This window comes from Periplaneta americana, chromosome 2 (assembly GCF_040183065.1).
Source record: "Periplaneta americana isolate PAMFEO1 chromosome 2, P.americana_PAMFEO1_priV1, whole genome shotgun sequence".
NCBI lineage: Eukaryota > Metazoa > Arthropoda > Insecta > Blattodea > Blattidae > Periplaneta > Periplaneta americana.
Genome location: NC_091118.1, coordinates 100,337,446 through 100,348,951, shown reverse-complemented (window position 1 = coordinate 100,348,951; position 11,506 = coordinate 100,337,446). Strand labels below are relative to the sequence as shown.

The 11,506-nt window shown below is 33.4% G+C and overlaps 1 protein-coding gene across 1 annotated transcript in view; it reads right to left on the bottom strand.

The window, feature by feature from the left end:
* The window catches only part of RhoBTB (Rho-related BTB domain containing), a 596,656-nt gene extending 594,730 nt beyond the window's left edge, over window positions 1-1,926 (bottom strand). Inside the window, exon 1 of the mRNA XM_069818201.1 lies at window positions 1,713-1,926. The gene's annotated coding sequence lies outside the window, so the exon portion shown is untranslated. The remainder of the gene's footprint in view (window positions 1-1,712) is intronic.
* Window positions 1,927-11,506: the final 9,580 nt, after the last annotated feature.

Below are 11,506 nucleotides of genomic sequence, written 5' to 3'. Positions count from 1 at the left end.
ACTACTCGGCAAATAGTTGATTTGTGGACCCTAACAAGATAACCCAAGACCGCCTGAAAAATTCCAACAGCATAAAATCTCAGCATTATTAGAACTTGGTTCATAGGAGAAAGTGAAATGTTTCGATTTATCTGTCTGCATATATTTGTTTCAATTTTTGAAAGTAACAAAACACAGGAATCCTTACTTAACCTAAATCTTTGATCAAATTCTCTGTCATTTTACATAAAAACAATTAGGCCCGGTTGCAGAAACGCAAATCAAATCAGTCCCTGATCGCCAATCAGTTGATGTCTGATTTATTTGATTGTTCATTGCGTTGCACAAACGTGAATCTCCAATCAACTTGTCTCAATTTACTAATTGCTGATTTAAGAAAGAAATACATTTGACAACAGCGCTATTTAGCAACCACAGCCAATTTGATGCTCTTTAAGTCGCGAAACGAATATATCAGGTGGGCGGTGACTAGGAAAACAAGTGAATGTTTTGCTGTTTTGTTCCTTTTTGTAGAAAGGAAACAGGCGGTTTCTATTTGTATATAGACTACAATATAGTGAAAGAAAATGAAGAAAAAAAAAACGTGAGGGGGCTTCTGTTGTGGGATTTGCTAGGGAAATCGACAAGAAATTGGAATATGCATAGCCTCCATAACCCAAAATAATTCCATTTCCCATCTCTCTGTTTACAAATGGAGCTCGTAACCTACTCATTAAAAATAATGTGTTGTCATGTGTAGAACCCTTCCAACGGGCTACAACATTCCAGAATTTCAATGATGGTGTAGACTACATATTGCCTGTATATTCACAGAAAAGAAACCTTTTCTATTTCGATAAAGATCGGCATCATTTCAACCAGGTGATTGGATGGGGATGTGAGCAGTCTATACAACCAATATTAGGCTACTCTTGGAAATTCTGACATGGCTGAAAATTCTCTCTGGATTTCAAATCGTTCCCTGTTTAAAGTTTGGGGATTTATGAAACCCTGCCATAACAAAGCAATTTCATACGTAACATTCCTAACTACTCGGCAAATAGTTGATTTGTGGACCCTAACAAGATAACCCAAGACCGCCTGAAAAATTCCAACAGCATAAAATCTCAGCATTATTAGAACTTGGTTCATAGGAGAAAGTGAAATGTTTCGATTTATCTGTCTGCATATATTTGTTTCAATTTTTGAAAGTAACAAAACACAGGAATCCTTACTTAACCTAAATCTTTGCTCAAATTCTCTGTCATTATACATAAAAACAATTAATGTCTGTCACGGAAACGCCTTCTTCTTAATAATATTTTTTTTCATTTAAAATTTCTTCATCAGAAGAATCCATTATGTCGAAAACAATATTGTTACGCTGTGACTATTTACTATATAATATTGCATTATAAACAGAAGAACATAAATTGCCTGCTTGATCGATGATCAGTGACTTAACCAGCAAAAATCTGTTGATCAAATCTGATGGAAGACTGATTTCCGATCAAACACTGATTGTTCTTTCTGCAACAGAAATAGAACTGATGGCCAATCAAACCCTCCTTGATTGCCAATCATATTTTGATCGGTGTTTCTGCAACCGGGCCTAAGTTTCCAAATACAAGACAATTACAGCTTTGTTATCGCATGTTTACCTACTGAAATCTCAACTGCATCTGAATTGTGAAAGATATGCTTATCTCACTGTTATCACATTAGAATCTTACCCAAATTAATGTTGTATTTTCAAACTGTCACATACTTCAAAGAGACCACAACATACTTTACAAATAGAATTAGCCGGAATTAACAGCTCCTTGTTTTGACTTGATTGTGGAATAACAGCTACACAAATTGTTAAGCAAATACCGAACTGTCAAAGCAGCGACAACCATCTTTAACCTCTACACCATGGATAAATATTGTACATAGTGAAAATTGGTGGAAATTCTCTTAATAATGAATAGTAAATTTTATAATGATGCATAACTGTACAGAAGAGCATAAATATATATTTCCATTTTTATCGTCAAGAATGTTATTATACATTGTTATCTTTGTGCCCTATTATTTAATAGAAACAAAAAACGAGACGTTTAGTAATAGCACAGTCTACTATATACAGCCACAAAGCTTGAGTTTTGAGGGTGCTAGAAACTGTGTGACTGTTACGGTACTATTTTGCATTGCCTGTAATGAGGCGATATTAGCGATCCTAGTGGTGAGCAACTACCTAATGTTTGCATATTTACTACGTATTGAGCTTCGCGACTGTATATACTAGACTGTGGTAATAGCACAGTCTACTATATACAGTCGCGAAGCTCAATATGTAGTAAAAATGCAAACATGGGTAGTTGCCCACCACTAGGATCGCTACTATCGCCTCATCATCGCAGATCTCTCTCCTAGTAGACGACAAAATATATTACACTTTCGTTGTGTTCTTTTGGAAAAATTAACACCTTCCTTCCATTATTGAAATATTAAATGCATAAAGTTAATTTATTATTTTAATGAAGTATATTAAATTCCACCATAAACTCGAAGATACCTGCAAGAAATAGGTTAATATTATTTTTGTCTGTGAAAAAACGAACTGAAATTTACTATAATCGCTTCACTCATTCAAGATTATAGCGATAATTAACTATGAAACCAATAAATGTTAATTTGCACTTCCCTTTGCAAGAATAATAATGGAAATATGAATTAATGGAGTAACTTACGTGTACCGATACTTGTAGTGTAGGCTTACGTAGTTAACAAAGTGGGATGAGGTTAAGCAATAATAATCACACCAGAAATGGAAATAAAACGTGATCAATAAATTTTATTGTAACAGACTTTTTCTACGTCTCTACTAAAGTAACAAATAAAAATAACAACAAAATTAACAACTATAATTAAAACATATCCTTTGAAACAAAAAAAAAGTAGGCCTAAGCAATAATAATCCCACCAGAATTGAAAATAAAACGTGATCAATAAATTTCATTAAAACAAACTTAATTTTTCTACGTCTCTAGTAAAATATTATTATTCCAATTATTGTATTTTAGCCATTAACATTTTCATTACAACCAATAACGAACATTTTACAAGCACAGTCTAATATATATATATATATATATATATATATATATATATATATATATATATATATATGACTGTGTTACAAGCATCAATGTGAAATACGCAACGAGCTAGCACTCGATGAAAATACGACACAGTCCAAAGTCGACCGTGGACAGTCTATTGTTTCTAGTTGCTAACAGCTTGGAGCGCTTTATCACGAGATTTGCAAAAAATCACCTCAAGCTTCGCGACTGTATATAGTAGACTGTGGTAATAGGCTTGAGAAATAATTATCAGTTTACTTCAGTATGCCAAGTAATATGAATGTTTATTGAATCGATATTTTGAAAAAAAAATCTGTATAACAGCTGTTAAAGACGCTATAGAACATTACAGCTATTAAATTCGACAAGGCTTCCCTGCCTTTCTTCCCAAACTTAAAGTAATAAATTGCATGAAATACGATTCCGGTATGTCCTACACCACTGTGTTAATGGAGGAATTTTCTCAGGATTTATACATAAAATATGTTACATGCACGACACGAATTAATCTTTCTTAATACTGTATTGCAAAGGAACACTTGAGTTTAGTTGCAAAATCAGCTACATCACTAAAACACAATTTTTCAGTATGAAAGAAAAACGTTTGCAAGGAACCAAGGATTTGCAACCAATACTATTTTTCATCATACAAATCCATGTGATGTATCTGGCTTTGGAGCACAACAGTGCTATAGCAGTTGTAGAATCATGTGAAGATATGAAATACAACATTACCGGTAACTCATTTCGAAAAAAAAAAGTGATATATCTGATTTTGCAACTATACTTGTTTTTTTGAAAGATGGGAAATGACAGGAGTGTTGCGATCGGAAAAACAACTGAATGTCACATAGCGTGGTAGGCCTGTTGCTATGGTAACAACAGTTGAGTTGCCAAAGTTACCGTTCCCACTTGGCGAGTGCTTAATAGCTCTCTTGGCGACACTTATTGTGCATTGGTACATTTCGTCTTTGATTCTCTGTCGATTTTTGTGTTGTTTTCTTACCTTTGCGTCAATTGTCAATTAATGTTTTAACGTCAGCCATCGTAACGTCAGTTGATACCTTCCATCAGCTGACCAGCGTGATAGTCCATATTGGCAACATAGCACTGAAATTCCAAGTTCGGCCGCTAAACTGTCATGTCCCATCTTTCAAAAAAACAAGTATACACGCCTCACTTATCTTTACGTGTAGGACCTAGGGTACTATATGAAAATGAATAGGCCTACAAATCCATAGCGCCTGTCTATGGAGGGCCAAGGCACTGCCATCGTGATCTAAACCAGGCCGTAATGCAGGATGTGTGACGTCACTCGATGGGTCGGGCTTTTCTATTTGAGTATACGGAGCTGAGTGAAATATATTACTTTAATGCGTGTCGGTGCTCAATTTTATTTACTGTAATGTGTGTATAAGATACGTTGACTTCTTATTGCATAATATGTTGCAGAAATAATTACAAAACTGTGTTATTTTAATGTGAGCGGAGTTTTACATGTTAACATAACCTGTTTGCATCAATATTTTAAGTTTGGAATGGAAGCTATTTTAAGATTTAATAAAGAAGAATTATTTATATTGTGATTTTAATTTAGCACATCTATCTTCCTTACTTGTAGGTAGAAAATTTACCACAGTCCCTCCTATGAAATTAGTGTAGGTACGTACGGTTGTGTGTTACTTCATCTGGTAGGTTAGATAAATAGAATTCAATACGACCCAGTATAGTAGGGATAAGGAAACAAATAAATAATACAATTAAATTGTTATTCAATGTAATGTGTGCATAAGTTCCGGCTAGTTCCATTTATTTGTTGCATAGTGTGGCAGGAATAATTATAAAACTGTGTTTTAAGTTGAGAACGAAAGCTATTGTGAGATTTAATAAAGAAAAATATATTTAGGATAAACTTCAGAACACGGTTATTTTCCTTACTTATAGGTAGAAAATTCACCACAGTCCCTCCTATGAAATCCACATATGGTTATATTACTTAACTAGGGTTAAACGAGCGCTGAGGTATAATTCCGGTAACTTCTGAACTGAAAACAGTTTAATTTATTTTTTATGGAGATGCATTTCATCTTCTAAGCAAGGCATAATAAAAACCTGAACTAACCGAACTAATTAGTATATGCAAGGTGTATGAATACGAAGGGAACTACCTCAACGCTAGTTTAGCCCTGGTAACATATTAAACTAATCAGACTGGAGTACCGTATGAAACGAATAAATACAATTGAAGTGTAGGCAAATTACATTTACAAGTTATACGTAGCGTTATGCTTAATTATTATGCATAATTGCGAATATAGAAATAAGGCAAGTACTTATAGTGTAAACATAACCTATAATGTCAACACATCAAAATATGCGTGCGATGCAACTGAAAATTGTTGAAACGTGCTTAAATGAATGTGCAAGAATTTCGTAATGAAGCGAGCGTGCTTTATTTCAATTAATTACAATACTAGATACTGTAACAGTAATGAAAACTATAAGGTATAATTTTTCATAATATACTATATGTATCTCGCTTTTAGTTCAAATTGTGTATATTATCAAACGTATTATTTATAATGTAGATTATACACACATAAGAAGGGCGCAATAATTTAAATTTAATAAAACAAATACGGTAAACTAACAAAAATGGATTAGACAAGAGTAACATCAGTAACGCTGCACTTAGGCCTAATCATAATTTACTTTACTTCCCAGTCAATGTTTCATTTTCACGTGTATATTATTACACATATTTACTGTTTATAACACCAAAAATTCACTTAACCACATAAGGGCGCAATATTTAACCGAAATATAGGCAGGTATTACACATACGAACTTTGCCTGCAACGAGCCCCTACAGCCGAGGCTGCGCAGAAGTTTAGAGTAGGAACAAATTGAAGCTTGCGTCCGCCGCCATGCTTTGGGAGAAGCACCGGCTAGCAGACGGCTGCACTATACAATGCTGAATGTTTAATATACATGTTTGGTGTGTATTATAAATCAATCTGAATGGATAAATGAAAAAAGAAATCTTATTAACATTTAAAGCGACCACGTTAAAGACATAATCAAGTTTAGTTACTGTTAGTTTGACATGAAACGAAAGAAAACTGCAGCAATTTGATACCGTAACTAAAGATGTTATATAATTATTTGACAACATATAGAGCGAACATAAATACAAATGCATATTGTAGTAATAGTTTAGATGAAAAGAAAATTATTAGTATTAACTATTATTAACAAAACACTGCCTGTGTAAGACGTTACATTAGGCCTACATTGTAAACACGTTTGCTTTGATGTGGACGAGAAATGAACAATTATTATTTATTCGCTTCCATATCACATAATATAGGCCTACACCTGTAAAATAGAAACACGTACCTAATGTTTTAGTTAGGAATATAAGTAGGTCTACCGTGCAATAGCTTATTATCACAGCTGTAGTATGAAATAAACGTCACATGCATGAATTAGTCAATTAGTCATATAATAGAACTCTGGCCTAGTGTACAGAACATCTTGCCTATTGATTCATTATTATTATTATTATTATTATTATTATTATTATTATTATTATTATTATTATTATTATTATTATCAGGGAACGGATTTATATGGACTAAAAATATATGAAATATGTAAATATATATGTAGTTATTTTTACCAAAATATGGAATTAAATATGGATTTTTACCAAAATATGGAATTAAATATGGACTTAAAATTATAAAAAAATGACTATGTACGTTAAATATTGGTACATTTTAATCAAACTAAACAAAAAATATAATGGACGTACCTTATCTTCCAATGTAGTTTCAACAAAACACAATTTTTATTGTCTGTTACCATAACAATAGGTTACAAACATTTCTTTCAAGTGCTGAAAAGTGAATCTTCTTCTATTGTCTCTGAGGATAGATTTATACTGACTAAAAGAGCGTTCGACGTCACAAGAAGTAACTGGTACATAATTCAATTTCACAATGTCTGCTGGGGATAAGTCCAAGTTAATCTTCACTGTTGATTCACCACTCATCACAGCAACAACCTTTTGTAGTTCTTCATATCCAGGGTTTTTTGAAAGTACAGTGTCCACCTTAGCTCTTACTGCATCTGCAACTTTACCTCTACCACGATTCAGTTGTTCCACAGTACTATTTATAATTTCAAAACTTTCAGATAGTGAAAGGTGCCTATTTTGGAGACTTTTGAGCGTTTTTTATGATGCATGAAAATGTATGCTGAATGTGAGCTAAGTCATTCTTCACACTTATGTCACAGGTAACTGTTTTCGCAGTATCAATTGAGACTGCATCTTCAGAGTCCAATGCAAGGAGAACATTGTTAATAGAGTCTATATGTTCGGCATAATATTCAACTGCTTCTAGCCATGTACCCCATCTAGTTAAAATTGGCTTTGGTGGCAATGGAATTTCAGGGTACATTTCTTTCAACACGTTAACTCTACTGGGAGCTTTGAGAAATACTTTTTTCACTGATGAAATCAACAAATCTACTTTAGGGAAATTGTCTCTGACCACTTCTGCCACACGATGAAATGCATGCGCCACACAAGTAAAATGAGTCAATTTAGGATATACAACAGATAATGCTTGTCCAGCTTTGACCATATAAGGGGCAGCATCGCTAATAAAGAATAACACATTATCGTACATAATACCCTTTGGCCACAGGATACCCATAGCTTCGTTGAACAGTTTAACTATAGTTTTGTTATTGCACTTTTCTAGAACATCACAATGTAAAAGAATTCGTCCAGAATATTGTTCACTTAACAAACCGATAACTACATTACCAACAAGTCTACCTTCTTTGTCGGGAGTCTCATCAATGGAAACCCAAATTGAACTATCTTTAATTTCATCTCTTATCTTCTGTATTGTCTCATCGTAGATGGATGGAGCATACGTCTTCCTAAGTGTTGACTCATCCGGGATTGTATGTTGAGTATATTTTTCAAGGAATTCCCTGAAGACCTTATTCTTTAGTTTGTAGAGAGGAATATCAGCAGAGATGAGAGAACGGCACAGGTCGATGTTAAACTCAGATCTTACATTCGATGTTGTTGGTTGTGTTAAAAACAATTGTCTCTGCTTGGAATTTAGTTGTTTGTTGGCCTGATGTTTACTAGTTGTAATGTGTTGTTGCACCAGGAACTTTTGTGTAGATGATACTGCACACTGACACAAATTACAAAATAATATTTTATTGTCAGTTGATAAACCATCTTCTTTAAATTCTGAAATGTAACTTGTTAGTTTTGATTTTAAATTGACTGAATGACGTACTTTTGGCATATTTACCGTCTTTATAGTATGATTTACAAAACTGAACCTATGTGTACTCTGACTGGCATTTAACTGTTGAGCTGCACAACTGAAGTCTGTTAAAAATTTTAAATTAAATTAATACAGTTTTGTAACTTACTTTCCCATTGTTGATAGGACTGCTAATTTTCAAATAACTCTGATGTTAAAGGGATTACTGAACATGTGTTTAAATCTCTATTGTTGAAATGTATTTTTAAAAGTTATTGGAATTTTGTTTTGTTTTATTGTTAAACCTAATATAATATGGACTGTTTTATATGAAATATGGAAAATATATGGAAATTAACGAAAATATGTACTAAACTCTAAAATATGGAAAAATATGGAAAATAAAAGTAGGATTTTTCAACCCTACACATTGTGAAACATAAAGATAATGCAAAATATAAATTATATTAGCTTTATAAGTAAATATGTATTTACATATAAATCCTTTCCCTGATTATTATTATTATTATTATTGACTCCGTTAAATATTGTCTTACAACATTTTTATGTAAAGTCGTGTTGTACTGGTGACCTTAAGCTGTGTGCTAACATCTGCTCTTTATGTAGTACTTTCTTTTGTTTGGTTATTTAATGACGCTGTATCAACTACTAGATTATTTAGCATCGATGGTATTGATGATAGCGAGATGATATTTGGCGAGACGAGGCCAAGGATCCGCCATAGATTACCTGACATTCACCTTACGGTTGGGGACATAAGAAAAAATCCAACCAGGAAATCAGCGGGAATCGAACCCGCGACCGAGCGCGACTCCGGACCGACAGTCCTTAGCCCGCTGAGCTACGTCAGTATCTTTATGTACTTTTATGGTCAGTTTAATAAGTTTAAAATATGATTCTTGGGAGTTATCTGGAATGCATTTTCTAAAATATGTTCCTATAAGTGTAGAAAGATTGTACAAGTGTTCTACTTCTAGAGCACATTGTTTTCACACGATGTAAGGGTGGGTGGTAATATGCCATTGAACTGTCAACATCTGTATAATCGCTCTTTCACTTAAGCGGAATATTTCTATAATCTCAGATGATGGTATGACAAGACTCCCATTATTCTTTCGTTAAAAAATAAAAGAGATTTTGTTTAGTTCTAGTAGACTACGTACCATAAATTGAGTCTTTAGATTTATTACACCATATTTTTCTTAACGATTTAACAACTAACCAGCAATGAATACAATCACATTTTAACAATATTGTGTCATTGAAAATGATATCTGGAAATTACCATTGGGTATATAGATATTTTTAGCGGACATCCCTCTCTTTGTAATATAATTTAAATAAATTATTTACGTATTTTCTAACGTATATAAAATAACATAAGTAAAAATATTCCATGTATTCGGTCATAGGAAATAGAAATAAACTAGTAAGTCTATTTATGAGCAATATAAGGCGTTTATATTTAAAACAATGCTTAGTAACAATATTTAGATTTACTTCCGTTATTTTATATTATACGTTAGAAAATACGTAAATAAGTTTAGTTATATTACAGTGAAGGAGGAAATCCACTAAGAAAACGCCTATATACTGAATGGTATTTTCTAAACTCCGAATGCTTTATAGAAACAATCATTCGTGCTCCCCAAACATGGCGTCGCGCGAACCTGCGCGAGAGGTTTCAAATTTGTACACGACACCAGCGCCAATTGTGTGTCTAGATATATAACTACAACGTCTTTGGCCTGCTTCACACCAAAAATAATATTATACCTTACGTTGCAAGTGAATTGTGTCTCAAGTGTCTCACAGTCACTGTTTAAAATTTTACTGACGCGATTACACTGCATTTGAGAGAAATATATGTTATTTTTCATGTACTGCAACTAATTGATATGGTTGAAAGACTGCCCTTCGCGATCAGCTGTTAAGCGAGTCACGTGGTCTGCCTTACGGCCTGTATTAGATCACGACGGCAGTGGCCAAGGCCGACTGCTGACCTCACGTTCACATTCCTCGGCAGAGGTGAACGATCATACAACTAGTACGGGGATAACGTGTGATCAATACGATGATTCACCCAGCCTCTATAACTGGCTTACGAAACCGGATTTCTCTGTTCACTGCAGCTTGGCAAATTCATCAAGAAGCAATTGTGGACGGGTATACAGATCTCATCCACGGTCGACTCTAGAGTCGACCATGTCCCATCCCATACACTGGCAAATTAATTCTTTAAAATAATAAGTACCTTATAGGCCCTAATACAAACCTGTGAAACTTATTTTCATCAATTGGTAAAATGAACACAATTCGAAACTGAAATAAACTACTTGTTTTAAAAATCGGGCTCTTTTACCTGTTCATTCTCCACTTATTTAGTAAGAATTGTGGGCCAACTTTAGACATCCACAAATAGCAGGAAGAAAACAGGAACCAATGTGACCAATTGAGACTTTTGTTAATCCAGTCCATGTTCCAATAATAGTCTCTGCATACACTATGCGATTATTCCTACTCGAGAAAATTCGATTCAATCATCGTACATTTGCAACAGCGGCAAATTCGAAAATTTTCAATTATTCGATATAAAATAAAGTTCCTGGTTATTTTCTGTATACCGTACATTTTTGTTATCCGTTACTATTTAAATGGTGCCGATACTGCAAGTGAGGGTTCATTTCAGATATTATCATTAAAGTTCATCTACATGGTTCAATTTTCCATATATAGTATAGTAGTAGTATTATTTATTAGCTGTCATAGCAAAAGCTAATGACATTGTCAAATTACAAGTGTGAAATTATCGTACTAAAATGAAAAATATTCTAGTACACCACTAAAGATAAAACAAAATAATCCCAAAATACTCCTTAGAATTTACAATTGAGAGTCAAGATAATCAAAAATAGGCTAATATCTAGATGAAAATTGTAACACACTGATTCCAAATATTATTTTATAAGGTCTGTTTATATATAATAAAACAAGAATTAACGTAACAATTTATGAGAATTTCCTAATATACCGGTATTGCAAAAATAATAATAAAACTCAGAGAAAGAAACCTAAAAA